The following is a 16,759-nucleotide window of genomic DNA, read 5'->3' on the forward strand; positions in this document are numbered from 1 at the left end:
GCTAAAGAATTAGATAGTGCTTTTTAACATTCCAAGGTGTCCCCAAGATAGAAAGGGACAGCTGTGGGAGGCAGTGGGTCCCCCCATCCTGGGCATTGTTCAGGGAGAAGTGCGACATCCACTCGGTAGAAATGTTTGAAGAGCGGCCACGAGGAAAGGGGCCCAGTGACCTTGCAGTTTCCCCCACAGCTGCAATCTGGTGCCCTGGGACTAAGTGACCCATCGAGCCATTGGTTCTCTGCAGGGGCGAGTGTCCCTGACCAAGTGATAAGACTCCAGGTAGTAGCGCAGGGCCACGTAAGTAAAGATCACTGTTGTTCAGTCACTGAGTGGTGTTCAACTCTTTGCAGCCCCGTGGACCGCAGCACGCCAGGCTTCCCTGTCCTTCACTGTCCTCCCGGAGTTTGTTCAAACTCACGTGCATGAAGCTGATGATGCCATCCAACCATCTCATCCTCTGCTGCCCCCTTCTCCTCCTGCCCACTCTTTAAAAAATCAACAAAAAATGAAATGTGAACTTTGTCACCGATCTTGTCTAAGCAGCCACCTCTAACAGCACCGTGCTCTCTTCCTGTGTCTCATTAACTAACGAACATTTGAGCATCCTCCAAGAGCCCAAAGCAGTGGTGGGAGAGATGGGGGTGGGGCAGGGGTAGCAGTGAACACTGTGGACATACGATTAATCAGGCAATTTGAAGACATCATGATGACAGCTGTGCTGTGCAAGCCCCGGCACGGGAACACTTAACAAGGTGAACTGAGCGTGTCTGGGAGCAGGGCCTTCTGGGGAAGTGGCCTGCCGCTGGGACAGTGGCCTACAGGGCTGGGCTGTGTGCCCTCTGTGTCCAGTACCTTCCCAGCCTCACTCTGAGAGTGCTGCCAGCTCCCACAGCCCAGGTCCTGCCCACCACGACAAACCCTGGGAGAGGTCAAATGAGAACCGAAGCCCAGTGGTTCCAAGAGCCGGGCCCAGAGCCATCCACAGACATCTGGGAACACTGCAAAAACCAAAAAACAGTGACTTAGTCTCCCCTTCTCCGGGTCACCCTTTGGCCTTGCAGTCTGGTTTTTGTGGCTTTTTTAATGGTCTTGTTCAGCATTTTTCTTTATTAATACATAGTTGGAGGATTATACATGTTCATACCCATAAGATAGGGGAAAACACATTGTCATAAAAGAAATTAAATATGATTCAAAGAAATAGAACAATATCCCATGCTCTTGGATTGGAAGAGTATTTTAAAATGACCACACTACTCAAAGCAATCTACAGATTTAACGTGATCCCTGTTAAAATACTCATGACATTTTTCACAGAACTAGAACAAATAATCCTAAAAGTTATACCGAACCACAAAAGACTCAGAATGGCCAAAGCAACCCTCAGTTCAGTTCAGTTCAGTTGCTCAGTCTTATCCGACTCTTTGTAACCTCATGGACTGCAGAATGCACGGCTTCCCTGTCCATCACCAACTCCTGGAGCCTGCTCAAACTCATGTCCATCAAATCAGGGATGCCATCCAAACATCTCAATCTCTGTTGTCCCCTTCTCCTCCTGACTTCAATCTTGTCCAGCATCAGTGTCTTTTCCAATGAGTCAGTTCTTTGCATCAGGTGGCCAAAGTATTGGAGGTTCAACTTCAGCATAGTGGGACAAAAAAAAAACAAAGCTGAAGGCATAACCCTCCCAGACTCCAGACTATAATATTGATACAAAGCTAGATAATCAAAACAGCATGGTATTGACACAAAAACAGACACACAGATCAATAGCACAGAATAGCCCTGAGATAAACTCACACACCTTAACTCAATTCATCTTTGACAAAGGAGGCAAAACTAGGCAATGGAGAAAAGACAGTTTGTTTGGCAAGTGGTATTGGAAAAGCTGGACTACTGCATGTAAATCAGTGAAGTTAGAACATACCCTCATACCATACACAAAAATATACTCAAATGGTTTAGAAATCTAAATGTAAGATATGACACTATAAAACTCATAAAAGGGAGTATGGGTAAAATATTCTCAGACATAAATTGTAGCAATATTTTCTTAGTTTCCCAAGGCAAAAGACATAAAAGTAAAAATAAATAAATGGAACCTAAGAAGAAGCCAAACGGTTCTATGAAGACCTACAAGACCTTTTAGAACTAACACCCAAAAAAGATGTCCTTTTCATTATAGGGGACTGGAATGCAAAAGTAGGAAGTCAAGAAACACCTGGAGTAACAGGCAAATTTGGCCTTGGAGCACGGAATGAAGCAGGGCAAAGGCTAATAGAGTTTTGTCAAGAGAACGCACTGGTCATAGCAAACACCCTCTTCCAACAACACAAGAGAAGACTCTACACATGGACATCACCAGATGGTCAACACCGAAATCAGATTGATTATATTCTTTGCAGCCAAAGATGGAGAAGCTCTATACAGTTAGCAAAAACAAGACCAGGAGCTGACTGTGGCTCAGATCATGAACTCCTTATTGCCACATTCAGACTTAAATAGAAGAAAGTAGGGAAAACCACTAGACCATTCAGGTATGACCTAAATCAAATCCCTTATGATTATACAGTGGAAGTGAGGAATAGATTTAAGGGACTAGATCTGATAGATAGAGTGCCTGATGAACTCTGGACGGAGGTTCATGACATTGTACTGGAGACAGGGACCAAGACTATCCCCATGGAAAAGAAATGCAAAAAAGCAAAATGGCTGTCTGAGGAGGTCTTACAAATAGCTGTGAAAAGAAGAGAAGCGAAAAGCAAAGGAGAAAAGGAAAGATATAAGCATCTGAATGCAGAGTTCCAAAGAATAACAAGGAGAGATAAGAAAGCCTTCCTCAGTGATCAATACTAAGAAATAGAGGAAAACAACAGAATAGGAAAAACAAGAGATCTCTTCAAGAAAATTAGAGATTCCAAGGGAATATTTCATGCAAAGATGGGCTCGATAAAGGACAGAAATGGCAGGGACCTAACAGAAGCAGAAGATATTAAGAGGTGGCAAGAATACACAGAAGAACTGTACAAAAAAGATCTTCACGACCAAGATAGTCACGATAACGTGATCACTGACCTAGAGCCAGACATCTTGGAATGTGAAGTCAAGTGGGCCTTAGAAAGCATCACTACGAACAAAGCTAGTGATGGTGATGGAATTCCAGTTGAGCTCTTTCAAATCTTGAAAGATGATGCTGTGAAAGTGCTGCACTCAATATGCCAGCAAATTTGGAAAACTCAGCAGTGGCCACAGGACTGGAAAAGGTCAGTCTTCATTCCAATCCCAAAGAAAGGGAATGCCAAAGAATGCTCAAACTACCACACAATTGCACTCATCTCACACGCTAGTAAAGTCATGCTCAAAATTCTCCAAGCCAGGCTTCAGCAACATGTGAACCGTGAACTCCCAGATGTTCAGGCAGGTTTTAGAAAAGGCAGAGGCACCAGAGATCAAATGGCCAACATCCGCTGGATCATGGAGAAAACAAGAGAGTTCCAGAAAAACATATATTTCTGCTTCATTGACTATACCAAAGCCTTTGACTGTGTGGATCACAAGAAACTGTGGAAAATTCTGAAAGAGATGGGAATACCAGACCACCTGACCTGCCTCTTGAGAAACCTGTATGCAGGTCAGGAAGCAACAGTCAGAACTGTACATGGAACAACCAACTGGTTCCAAATAGGAAAAGGAGTGCGTCAAGGCTGTATATTGTCACCTTGCTTATTTAACTTATATGCAGAGTACATCATGAGGAACGCTGGGCTGGAAGAAGCAGAAGCTGGAATCAAGATTGCTGGGAGAAATATCAATAATCTCAGATATGCAGATGACACTACCCTTATGGCAGAAAGTGAAGAGGAACTCAAAAGCCTCTTGATGAAAGTGCAAGAGGAGAGTGAAAAGGTTGGCTTGAAGCTCAACATTCAGAAAACAAAGATCATGGCATCTGGTCCCATCACTTCATGGGAAATAGATGGGGAAACAGTGGAAACAGTGTCAGACTTTATTTTTTTGGGCTCCAAAATCACTGCAGATGCTGATTGCATCCATGAAATTAAAAGACACTTACTCCTTGGAAGGAAAGTTATGACCAGCCTAGATAGCATATTAAAAAGCAGAGACATTACTTTGCCAACGAAGGTCCGTCTAGTCAAGGCTATGGTTTTTCCCGTGGTCATGTATGGATGTGAGAGTTGGACTGTGAAGAAAGCTGATCGCCGAAGAATTGATGCTTTTGAACTGTGGTGCTGGAGAAGACTCTTGAGAGTCCCTTGTACCGCAAGGAGATCCAACCAGTCCATTCTAAGGGAGATCGATCCTGGGTGTTCATTGGAAGGACTGATGCCTAAGCTGAAACTGCAATACTTTGGCCACCTCATGCGACGAGTTGACTCACTGGAAAAGACTCTGATGCTGGGAAAGGTTGGGGGTGGGAGGAGAAGGGGACGACAGAGAATGAGATGGCTGGATGGCATCACCGACTCTGTGGACATGAGTTTGAGTGAACTCCGGGAGTTGGTGATGGACAGGGAGGCCTGGCGTGCTGTGATTCATGAGGTCGCAGAGAGTCGGACATGACTGAGCGACTGAACTGAACTGAATCAAACTTAAGAGTTCTTGCACAACAAAGGAAACTATCAACAAAACAAAAAGGGAACCTCCTGAATGAGAAAAAAAATTTGCTGATGGTGCAATCAACAAGGGGTTAATATCCAAAATATACAAGCAGCTCATACAACTCAATATCAAGAAAACAACCCCACTGAAAAATGTGCAGAAGACCTAAATAGACATTCCTCCAAAAAAGTTATAGAAATGGCCAACAGGCACATGAAAAGATGCTCAATATGCCAATTATATTAGAGAAATGCAAATCAAAACCACAATGAGGTAACATACCTGTCAGAATGGCTATCATGAAGAAGTCTACAAATAATAAATACTGGAGAGGATGTGGAGAAAAGACAACCCTCCAACACTGTTGGCAGGAATGTAAATTGGTATGTAAATACGATGGAGAACAATAAAGATATTCCTTAAAAATCTAAAAATAGAACTACCATATGATCCAGTGGTCCCACTCCGGAAAAGATGAAAACGCTAAAAGATACATGCACCCCCAACATTCACAGAAGCACTGTTTGCAATAGCTAAGATGTGCAAACAACCCAAGCACCCAGCAACAGACTGCTGGCTTAAGAAAATGTGGTGTATATGTATATATAACTCAGCCATAAAAAAGAGTGAAATATTGCCATTTTCAACAACATGGATGAACCTAAAGAATATCAGTGAAGTCAGACAGAGAAAGACAAATATTACATGATATCACTTATATGTTATATCTAAAAAAGAACACAATCTATATAAAAAACAGAAACAGATCACAGACACAGAAAATAAGCCCATAGTTACCTAAGGGAAAAGAGGGGGCATGGATAAATTAGGAGTATGGTATTAACAGATACACACTACTGTATATAAAATAGATAAGAAGCGAAGATATACTGTCTAGCACAGGGAACTCTAATCAATATCTTATAATAATCTGTAATGGAAAATAATCTGAAAAATAGTGTATATATATATAGGATCACTTTGCTTTATACCTGAAACTAACAGAATATTGTCAATTTGCTCTACTTCCATTCTTTTTTAAAAATGCCAGATGGAGAACCACCTTAATATTGAGGTTTATCTAAAAGGCAAATTTTTACCAACAGGACCCTATAAAGCAATTTTCCTCCAATTAAAAAATAAAAAAACAAAAGACAACTTTTTACCAGTCACTTAGAGACAGGGTTCAGTTTTCTGTATGAGAGACAAGATGTGTATAGTGTCACATACACAGGTGAGTTCACGTACTCCTAAGGCCGTAGTTCTGCACCTGGCTTTCCTCAAGGGAAAATGAAGCAGAACAATATTTCTGGAGCACCCATATGTTTTGCGCACCTCATCTGCAACCCTCCCAGCAGCTGCTTGGTTGTGAATTGTGGAAATGAGGCTCTGGGAGGCTAAGTAGCTGATCTCAGCACACAGCTCGGAAATGGCTGGCCCTGAACCCAATTTTCTCTGACTCCAAGGTTCTTTCCACTCTGCTCCACTGTGGGTACCCACAGTCCTGTGCAGAGCTGGCGGTCCTCAGCCTGGTGGGGAATACAATCAATCACTCTTTACCCACTTTGGGCCTTGTTTCCTGGAGTCTATTTATTTATTTATTCTTATCTTGACTGTGCTTGGGTCTTCCTTGTGGCATGTGGGCTTAGTTCCCTGACCAGGGATCGAACCTGAGTTTCCTGCATCGGAAAGCAGAGTCTTAACCACTGTTGAGAGCTGTTCAGATGGACATTCAGCCAGAAGCAGCCTTTTCCAAAGGCAGTAAAAGACCCCGTTTGCTGGGGAAAAGCTATTCTTTGCGGAGCACAGCAAGCAGCTGGCTGTGGCCTACATACCTGTCCTGGGTGTGTGTGTCTGCATGGTAACAGCGATAAGGTGTGTGGTCCTCTCTGGGTGCCCGGGACCACCCAGCCCCCATCTTTTTTTTTTTTTAATTGAATGATAATTGCTTTACAGAGTTTGTTGTTTTCTGCCAAACATCAGCATGAATCAGCCACAGGTATCCATATCAGCCCGTGTCTTTGAAGCAGACCTGCACTTTCCTGTCACCTCCATGCAGGCAGCCACCTCCTGTGGCTCCATGCAGGCAGCATCCGTGCACAGGGCAGGGAGACCAGACCCAGCTCAGGTGTTGGGAGAGGCAGTTAAAGTTGGATCGGCCCCAGTGGAATCCAGGCACCACTGCTTACCACTTGCCTGACGTCATTTGATCTCACTAAACCCCATCTCTTCACCACAGAGCAGGCCCACCCCCCACCCCAGGTTACCAGGTTACTATAAGGAGGAAATGAAATGACCCCTGTTGGTACTTAGTATCAGCCCTGGCTCATAATAAACATGAGAAACATTTAAGCTACTCTCACTGTTGTCGCAACCATGATTGTTATTTCTTTTGACTCTGCTGCTGAGCAGTTATGTGACCTGAGGAAATCACTTTTCCTTCCCAAGCTTCCTTTTTTTCCCTTCTGAAAGAAGTGATGTTGGCAGCATCACCTGTAAGGATCCCTGTGGCTTTTACAATTTGATGACTTTTCCTGGATCCCTTTTGGGTGGTACCAGATCGCAAGGACACTCCTAGAATCTGATTTCATTCACAGACAATTTCTTTTACAAGTTGTTTTTTTTAATTGACAGATAATTGCTTTACAATATCACATTGGTTTCTGCCATACATCAACATGAATCAGTCATAGGTATACATATGTCCCCTCTCTCTTGAACCTCCCTCCCACCTCCCCCCACTTCAGGCTATTACAGAGCCCTGGTTTGAGTTCCTTGAGTCATACAACAAATACCCATTGGCTATCAATTTTATATATGGGTAGTGTACCGGCTCCTTCCTCCCCTCTGCCTTCCCGTGTTACAAGTTGGTTTCTTAACTGCAGTATTCAGTCTTACTCTCAGGAGTACTGACAAAATGTGGGTACCTTTGACATCCAGACATTAGGAATGACACAATATAGATGATCTGCTGGTACCTTTGGCTTAGAAGTCTGGTCTTCTTGCTCTTGGTCCCCTACACACACACACACACACACACACACACCAAAAAAAGGCTTCTCAGGGCCTTCTCAACCAGAGAAATGACCGCGCAATAACAAGCTGTGACATGGCCTTACCAGGAACGAGGCAACGAAAACGCCAGTGGCTTCAGGAATCTGCAGACCTGATCCCCTTCCAGCCTTTCACGGAATACTGACTGCATACTTCACAGCCCCCAGCCCACCCTTGGATTCCTGGCTCAGGATCCCTGGCTCCCCGGAGCCCACAGTGGAGATGGAGTTCTGCCTTGGTTTGCAAGGCTGCCATCCAGTACCACAGACAGGGTGGCTTAAACAACAGGAATTGATTCTCCCACAGTCTGCAGACTGGAAGGCTGGTGTTGGCAAAGTTGCCTCCTTCTAAGGGCTGTGAGGGAGCTTGTGTTCCTCGCCTCTCTCCTAGCTTCTGGCGGGTTGCTGGCAGTCCTTGGTATTCCTTGGCTTCTAGATACATCACCCCAGTTTCTGCCTTCATCTTTCTGTGATGTTCTCCTGGTGTGTCTCTTTATGTGCAAAATTCCCCTTTTTATTAGGACAGCAATTCTGTGGGATTGGGGCCCTCCCTGTAGACCTCATTTTAATGGTGATCACCTCCATAAAGGAATCTCCATAGAGTTACATTCTCTTATATGTATATATTTGTTTCTTTATTTGGCAGCAGCAGGTCTGCACAGCTGCGTCAGTTGTGGTGTGCAGGCTCTCGTGCGTGCAGGCTCAGTACTTTTGGCACATGGGCTTAGTTGCCCCACAGCTAAGGGGCAACTGTGGAATCTTAGTTCCCTGATCAGGGATCAAACCCTCATCTCCTGCATTGGAAAGCGGATTCTTAACCACTGGACCACCACGGAAGTCCCCAAATAGGGTTATATTTTGAGGTATTAAGCGTGAGAACGTCAACATATTTTTAGGGGTAAAGAAGAGACAATTCAACCCATAAGAAGGTCCTTGGACTATTTTCATTACTTCAAAGTCTGTAAGAATTAAACACTTCTCCATGCTGACTCTTAATGAACACTATTAAGAGAACAGGCTCTGGAAATTGCCTGAGCTGGAATTTGGGTTCTTCCACTTTCTAGCTGGGTGATCTTGGGCAAGTGTTTTAGCTTCTCTGTGCTCAGCTTCCTTACCTGTAAAATGGGAATAGTAATTATATCTACACCTCTGAGGGTTGATAGAAACATTAAAAAATACATATTTTTTCTCTCTTTTTTACCTGGAATATAATTGCTTTACTGTACAATGAAGTGAATCAGCTCTGTACAATTGAAACTAACACAGCATTGTAAAGCAATATTCCAATTTAAAAAATTATAAAATTTTAAACATAAAAATAGATAAAAAGACACTTAAAATTTCTCATCTTATGTATTACCATTATATATACTATCATATTTGGAAAAGGCTTCATCTAACAAGTACAACACCAGCATATATAATACCACCACATGCCGGACACTATTTTAAGAGCTGTTTCATATATCAGCTTCTCATCACAACTACTTTACCAGGTGGCTGCTATTACCATCTCTGTTTTACAGGAGCAAAACTAAGCCCTAGAGAGATTGTGACATGTGTATGGCCCCGTGGCAAGTATATAGAGAAATGTTAGTCACTCAGCCGTGTCTAACTCTTTGTGACCCCATGGACTAGGGCCCTCTGACTGGGCTCCTCTGTCCATGGAATTCTCCAGGCAAGAATACTGGAGTGGGTTGTCATTTCCTTCTCCATACAGAAAAGTCAGGACCAAAATCCAGACTTGTCTGATTCTGGTGTCTTTGAGGAACCATGGTGACTGGCTGCCTATCCAGGAACAAGAAAAGGGTCTTGTCATGATGAAATGAATCACCTCCTTCACTTGCCCAGAGAGTCATCCTGTTTTCAAAGGCCTTATTCTGAAGGCGCGTCCCATAATGTCAGACCGTGCTCAGGACACACGCTCATTTCTTTAAAACAGGCCCCACATGTGAAGGGCATCTGTCCATCCTCCGACCCCAGGATGACTTGGGAAGCGTCTCCCCAGGATAGCCAGGGAGAGGCCACCTCCCCCCTCACCCTGATGCCTTGCATGCAGGGAATGATGGTCATCTCCCTGACATCTTGCCTCTCTGGTCTTGTGTCATCCTTCCAGGGAAGTCCATCAGAACTGCCGTGCTGATGCAGGGAATAATCTGTCTTCAAAGAAAGAAGAGAACTTCTCTCCCCAGCTGAGGGCTGCCCTGGCCTGAGACTCCAAGTGGAACGACTTCGCTGCGTGTGCCTGCCGCTGCCTCTGCGCACACGCACCTCCCCGAGGCCTGGTGGGAACTGCTCCTAGTGCCAAAGTCCTACTACTGCGTTTTCCATGGGTCCTTGTAAATAGCTGGCTCCTGCGCCCAGGCCCCCACCTCTTGCTATACTGGAACCAATTTGTACAACATGGGAATTTTGTTACCTTTTTAACCGAGGGCAACTTCCTTTTCCAGCTCTACCATTGTAAGGTCTTTTTTCCAAGAGGGAGGGCTGATCACATGTGCTTTTCTCTTTTTTCCTTTCTTTTTTATTTTTATTAATTTTGGGGAGGGAGGGTGTTAGCATTAGTGCCATTATATCTACTGGATTTTAGGTAGGGCGAGTTTGTTTTTAAAGATAGTTTGCAATTTGCGAGATTTCTTCCGGGGAAAAGGGCTGGGATTCAGGCCTCTGTCAGAGCTTGGAGAGGGGTTTACAGATGACAGATCTTCCAAATCAAATCCGTTTCTATAGTTCTTCCCCAGTTGCCTTTGGGGGTCCCTGTTTAGCCAGGCACAAGGCTTTCTGAACTGCCCCAGGCCAGTCTGGTTTTTCCTGATGGCCTGGCCTCTGAGATCAGACCTTGGGCCGGGAGAACTGGGTGGCAGGTGGCTACCCTCTGAGCCCCTTTTTAGAAACCAGCAGAAAGGGCTCACAAGTGCATTAGCGTTATCATTAATTTTGTGAAAGTAAAACAAAAAGAGACTGTGCTGTCTAGATGGTACAAAGATGAACAGCTTTGGTTTTCATTTCTGTTCCTAACTGCCTTTGCTCAGTGTGGTATTGGACAAGATTTCAGCTCGAAGCTTCACAACGAATTGATTTTTTGTTTGTTTTGTTTGTGTGTTTGTTTTGGGCCAATTTTAGATTCATGAGTGCACTTTTTTTTCTCAGTTAGTCCTAACTTCTAAAAAAGAAAAACCAAGACACACATCCGGTGTAAACGTTGCAATATAAATTGTGTTTGAAGTCCCTTCCCCCATCCCACTGCCCCCTATTTGAGTACACTGCACAAATAAAACGTTAGGGAGTTTAAAAAAAAAAAAACAATTTTTCTAACTTGTTGCTCATTTGTTGTAACTCAATAAAGCAGAGACTAAACATTTTTATAACCTTTTCCTCTGTTCCTGGTTCTTCATTGCTGTCTGCCTCCCAGGGCACAGCACAAGGGTTCCAGCTCACCCACCCCACCACCGATTCAAATCCATTATGGCCACATTCCTCATCTTTCATCCTGCCTCAAGTGAGGTCATCATGGGGTTTTCAGTGCAGGGGGGACTATAAAAACCAGGGGTCAGTGTCAATGTGGGAATCGTCATTGCATCTCTGTGACACAGAGAAGTGACAGGCCCACACTTCTCCCAGGTCTTCATAAATAGATTCATAAAATACTGCAGAGGGGACTTTCTTGGTGGTCCAATGGCTGAGACTTTGCGCTCCCAATGCAAGGGGTTTGATCCCTGGTCAGGGAACTAGATCCCACATGCCACAACTAAGTTTTCGTGTGACAACTAAGATCCAGGACAGACAAATAAACATTTTGCTCAAAATTAAAAATTTAAAATTGCTGCAGAGCATGCGTGTGGGAATGAGGCCTGTAGGCCACTGCTGTCTCTTGGGTGACCTCAGATAAGTCACTTCTCTCCTGGGCTGCTGGGGACCAAGATAACTGCCATTTCTCCCAGAAGGTCAACTTTTGTGTCTCTGCCCGGGTGAGGTTTAAGGAGCCCTTCACTGTTCAAGGTGACCTTCATGTAGGCCAGTGCCTTTCAAGCTCAAACAGGCTGCAGAATCACCTGGAAGTCTGGTTAGAGTTTCTGATTGAGTAGGTCTGGGTGGATCAGAGAACATCCATTGCTCCTAGGTGAGGCTGATGCTGCCAGCTCTCGGGCCTCATGTTAGGAATCTGTGGTCTGGATCAGCATTCCCTAACCTTTTTGGCACCAGGGACTATCTTCCTGGAAGACAATTTTTCCACAGACTGGGGGTCGGGGCGAGGGGTGGTTTTGAGATGATTCAAGTGCATTACCTTTATTGTGCACTTTACTTCTATTATTATTACATCAGCTCCACCTCAAATCATCAGGCATTAGATCCTGGAGGCTGGGGACCCCTGCTCTAGATGTTTCATCTTCACAGGGACTTAAAGACTTTTGGCCAGTTTATCTACCCCTCCTCTAAACTCTACTGCTGCTGCTGCTGCTAAGTCTCGTCAGTCGTATCCGACTCTGTGCGACCCCATAGACGGCAGCCCACCAGGCTCCGCCATCCCTGGGATTCTCCAGGCAAGAACACTGGAGTGGGTTGCCATTTCCTTCTCCAACACACGAAAGTGAAAAGTGAAAGTGAAGTCACTCAGTCGTGTCCGACTCTTAGCGACCCCATGGACTGCAACCTACTAGGCTCCTCTGTCCATGGGATTTTCCAGGCAAGAGTACTGGAGTGGGTTGCCATTGCCTTCTTCCTAAACTCTACTGCTGCTGCTGCTAAGTCACTTCAGTCGTGTCCGACTCTGTGTGACCCCACAGACGGAAGCCCACCAGGCTCCCCCGTCCCTGGGACTCTCCAGGCAAGAACACTGGAGTGGGTTGCCATTTCCTTCTCCTGCCAAAAAAACAAAAATTCACCCTGTACTTTTCTTATTCCAAAAAAAAAAAAAATTGCAAAGTGGCTGTGATTGGCTCATCTCCTGGCCCTGCACTGCTGTTCCTGTCTGTGCTCTGAGCAGTGGACCATCCACAGCCTCATCTCCTCATGCTGTCCTGTCCTTCCAGCCCATTAATGAACATCAGCCCAAGCGCCCCCCTCCAGCTTCTCCCTTGGCAGTCGGCTGCCTTCCCATCCTGCTATTCACCACCCTTACCATTCAGCTGGCCACTCTCAAGCAATTTAATTCTCCCAGCAAGGCAGTGTGAGATGCTATCAAGTGCCTAAAGGGAAAACCTTGCCAGAACTTTTGTCTTTTTATATTTAATTTCTGCACCAAAGAGAAAGCCTTGCTAATTGGTTGCAATGAAAATACACAGGGCAGACGGTTGTACTCCGAAGCACTCAGCAAAATATGTCAGGCTATGTCTTCTCCCCTGGGAATGACTAAAGGGTGGCAGAAACTAGGAGAAAGGTGGTTAAGGGGAATAGATGGACAGGAGGGGTGAGAGCCATGGAGGGGCGTGAACACCTGCTGGTCTTGTCTGCCCCATACCTCTTTGCACATCTGTTCCTTTAGGTTTACTTGTCTCCCCTCCTGTTCATCAAATTCTGAGGGGCTTTCCATCACAGTGACCCACTCCCTTCCTACAAGGCAAGCCTGGCACTTCAGCCATAAAGCCAGGTGCAGTGTGATGCACAAGCGCTCAGATGCTAGGAGAAAGCTCTCTTTTCCCATTGAGATGGCCAGTGTGATATTAGCCCGGAGCCACCAGCTAATTCCCTGCCCGAGAGAGAAAACCAGCCTGCAGATAGTGAGAATGAGGCTGAAAAAAATCAACAGGCGAGGAGGAAAGAAAGAAGAAAGAGATGGTGGTGGTGGTGGTGGTGACAGTGGTGACATCATTTGGGTCCCTGGGCCCCACCAATCTTGGCCAGCTCCCTATCTTAACGGTTTCATAAAAACCAACATGTTTTTCTTGTTTGACTTAAGTTCAAAACCTTCTGAGTTGGGTTCCTGTTCCTAGAAACTCAGCATTTTGATGATTTGATAAGATTATGAGATTTATAAAAAGGAAAAGACAATAAATATAAATAGCCCCATAAGGCTGGTGGTTACCGTGCTGGATGCCCATCTCTTAGTCTCTGCCACTCAGGTGTGTGCCCTGCAGCAGCATCACCAGGATTCTTGTGAGAAATGCAGAACCCAGCCACTACTCCAGACATGTTGAATCATCATCTATAATTTGACAGCATGCCCAGCTGACTCATCTGCTCATTTAAGAAACACTGCTCTGAAGGCTTTGGAGGGCTCCTCGCCAACCTCCTCCACCACACCGGGATGTGGGGTGGGATCTGATACATCATGGAGCCTGTTCTCAGAGTGTGGACCCCTGCCCCCGGCCTTGGGGAGCAGGAAGGCAGAGGCAGTAACAGGATGGCGGTCCCGTGGTACCCAGCTGCGGGTACCCTTGTCCTTCCAGACCACCTGGTGCACAGTCACTTCTGACCAACAGCCTGCAGAAATGACAGCTCTCACTGGCCAGCCACGATACAATCTGGATAGAACCAGGAGAGACATCAGTTCCCTCCTACTGATTCCTGAGAGCTCCCATCTGGAGTGCCTTGCAGCTGGATGTACTTACAAACCACAGTAGAGGGCCCATCATTACCCCTGGGGGCTTGATTAGTAAAAATGAATTTAAAAAGACATCCAGGAGCATCCCTTGACACGCAAGCCCGGTATCCTGTAGAAGGTAGGAGACACACTGCCCTGGACTTCGAGGAGGGAGGGAGACAAAGGTCTCCATCCATAACTCTCACACCCTCCCCAAGAACAAGCCCCTAAAGCATTACAGACTGCCTCAGGCTGGATCCTTGAGAAAAAGAGACGGGGCACAAACTGGGGATTTAAAGGAAGTGCATTAAGATGATGTTTACAAAGGTGTGGGTCGGGCTTGGAGAAGCCAAAAAGGGAGGATGTAAGGAGCTTGGTCTGAAGGGGTAAGGGGTGGGACCTAAAAAGGATAGATGGACAGAAAGGGGTTTCTGAAAGGAGATGTGGCCTTCAGGAAACCATGGTGACCCAACAGGAGGAGAAATACCCTGACATCATTCTCCTCCCATCCTCCGTTCTCCAGCCACCGCCTCTCAGTGGCCAAATCAACCCAACAGTCAAAGGGTAAGGGGATCTGTTGGGCCAGTCCATTGGAATCTGCCTCCCAGCTCACAGAGCAGGTGGGGTAAGTGAGGAGTGGGAAACAGATGGTCCAACACAGAGATCAATCTAGGGGCCGGATCAGAGATGACAGTACACATCAAGAATGCTTGTATGGCCCACTCCACAGTCACGCAGACATTAATAATCAATTGAAGTGCCCTTGCCTGGCGGACTTGGACAGCTTTCTCAATACTGAACACAGCCTCACCTTGAATCTATTAACCTATGAGATGACATAGGTGGTAGGTGCCACTGGTTGCCTAGCTAGTATCCATCCCCTCATTTGTCCTTGCTAATAGCATCCCAAGATATTGCTCGGGAACTGACATACCCCAAACCCAGGTGAGAAAGTCAATTTCTCTTGCAGCCAGGAGTGGCTAACAAGATGCACGCAGAAGACTTGCATAGCTGGCGCCAGTCTCCTTCCTCCCTGTTCTTACCTTGTGTGCATTGCTGATCTCAACACTAAGTCCTTGATAGCTTCTTTGAGTCCCTGAACTAGCGCCACAGCTGAAAATTGTCAAGCAGCTTGATATGTGAGAAAAATAAATACCTATTTGTTTAACCCACCACTCGTTGGATTTGACTGACACTTGCATTAAAGTGCACTCATAAGTGACAAAAAACCTACATGTCATCCTTAGGCTGGATGGATATGAATCCTCTCATTCATGCACGAGTTCATTTCTCCCTGTGCCACTTGCCAGGTGAGAGAGAAGTTAGGTATAATCTCTCTCCTCAAGGAAACGTGATCTATGTTTTGAAGGATGAGTAGGGGTTGGCCAAATGCATAAATCAGAGAATAGTACAAGGAGCAGAAGTGAAAAAGTATATACAGTGTCAGGATGTTAAGTAGTAGAAATTCAACAAGGAGTCTGTTCAGTTCAGTTCAGTCGCTCAGTCGTGTCCGACTCTTTGCGACCCCATGAATCACAGCACGCCAGGCCTCCCTGTCCATCACCAACTCCCAGAGTTCACTCAAACTCATGTCCATCGAGTCAGTGATGCCATCCAGCCATCTCATTCTCTGTCGTCCCCGTCTCCTCCCATCCCCAATCCCTCCCAGCATCAGACTCTTTTCCAGTGAGTCAACTCGTCGCATGAGGTGGCCAAAGTATTGGAGTTTTAGCTTTAGCATAAGTCCTTCCAATGAACACCCAGGACTGATCTCCTCTAGAATGGACTGGTTGGATCTCCTTGCAGTACAAGGGACTCTCAAGAGTCTTCTCCAACACCACAGTTCAAAGGCATCAATTCTTCGGCGATCAGCTTTCTTCACAGTCCAACTCTCACATCCATACATGACCACGGGAAAAACCATAGCCTTGACTAGATGGACCTTCGTTGGCAAAGGAATGTCTCTGCTTTTTAATATGCTATCTAGGTTGGTCATAACTTTCCTTCCAAGGAGTAAGCGTCTTTTAATTTCATGGCTGCAATCAGCATCTGCAGTGATTTTGGAGCCCAAAAAAATAAAGTCTGACACTGTTTCCACTGTTTCCCCATCTATTTCCCATGAAGTGATGGGACCAGATGCCATGATCTTTGTTTTCTGAATGTTGAGCTTCAAGCCAAACTTTTCACTCTCCTCTTTCACTTTCATCAAGAGGCTTTTTAGTTCCTCTTCAGTTTCTGCCATAAGGGTAGTGTCATCTGCATATCTGAGGTTATTGATATTTCTCCCAGCAATCTTGATTCCAGCTGGTGCTTCTTCCAGCCCAGCGTACGTGTAACAAAACAAGAAACCATCAGTTTTGAACAACCCACTTTGACAAACAACTGAATCACCCTAATTCAAACACAGTCACAAAGAAAACTAAAGTGATTATCCACTTGGAAAGACCCTGAATAACTGCCAAAGAACTATGCTATTTGCTTGCTGATGGGAAATCAAAACCATAGTTTGGGATTTAGTTACCAAGTTACCAAGATGAGTAACATATTACATAAAAGATATGTAAAG

At 45.3% G+C, this 16,759-nt stretch overlaps 1 protein-coding gene across 4 annotated transcripts in view; it reads left to right on the forward strand.

The window, feature by feature from the left end:
* Positions 1 to 11,041, forward strand: part of ZHX2 (zinc fingers and homeoboxes 2) — a 182,475-nt gene extending 171,434 nt beyond the window's left edge. For 3 of the 4 annotated variants that reach the window (XM_055432047.2, XM_088844809.1, XM_055432050.2), the window contains one exon: positions 9,790 to 11,041. The gene's annotated coding sequence lies outside the window, so the exon portion shown is untranslated. Of the gene's footprint in view, positions 1 to 350; positions 2,397 to 9,789 lie in introns of those variants that run through there. The other variant, XM_055432048.2, reaches the window with a different exon arrangement.
* Positions 11,042 to 16,759: the final 5,718 nt, after the last annotated feature.

This window comes from Moschus berezovskii, chromosome 16, assembly GCF_049115385.1.
Source record: "Moschus berezovskii isolate FMDL1 chromosome 16, NW_MosBer_1.0, whole genome shotgun sequence".
Classification (NCBI taxonomy): domain Eukaryota; kingdom Metazoa; phylum Chordata; class Mammalia; order Artiodactyla; family Moschidae; genus Moschus; species Moschus berezovskii.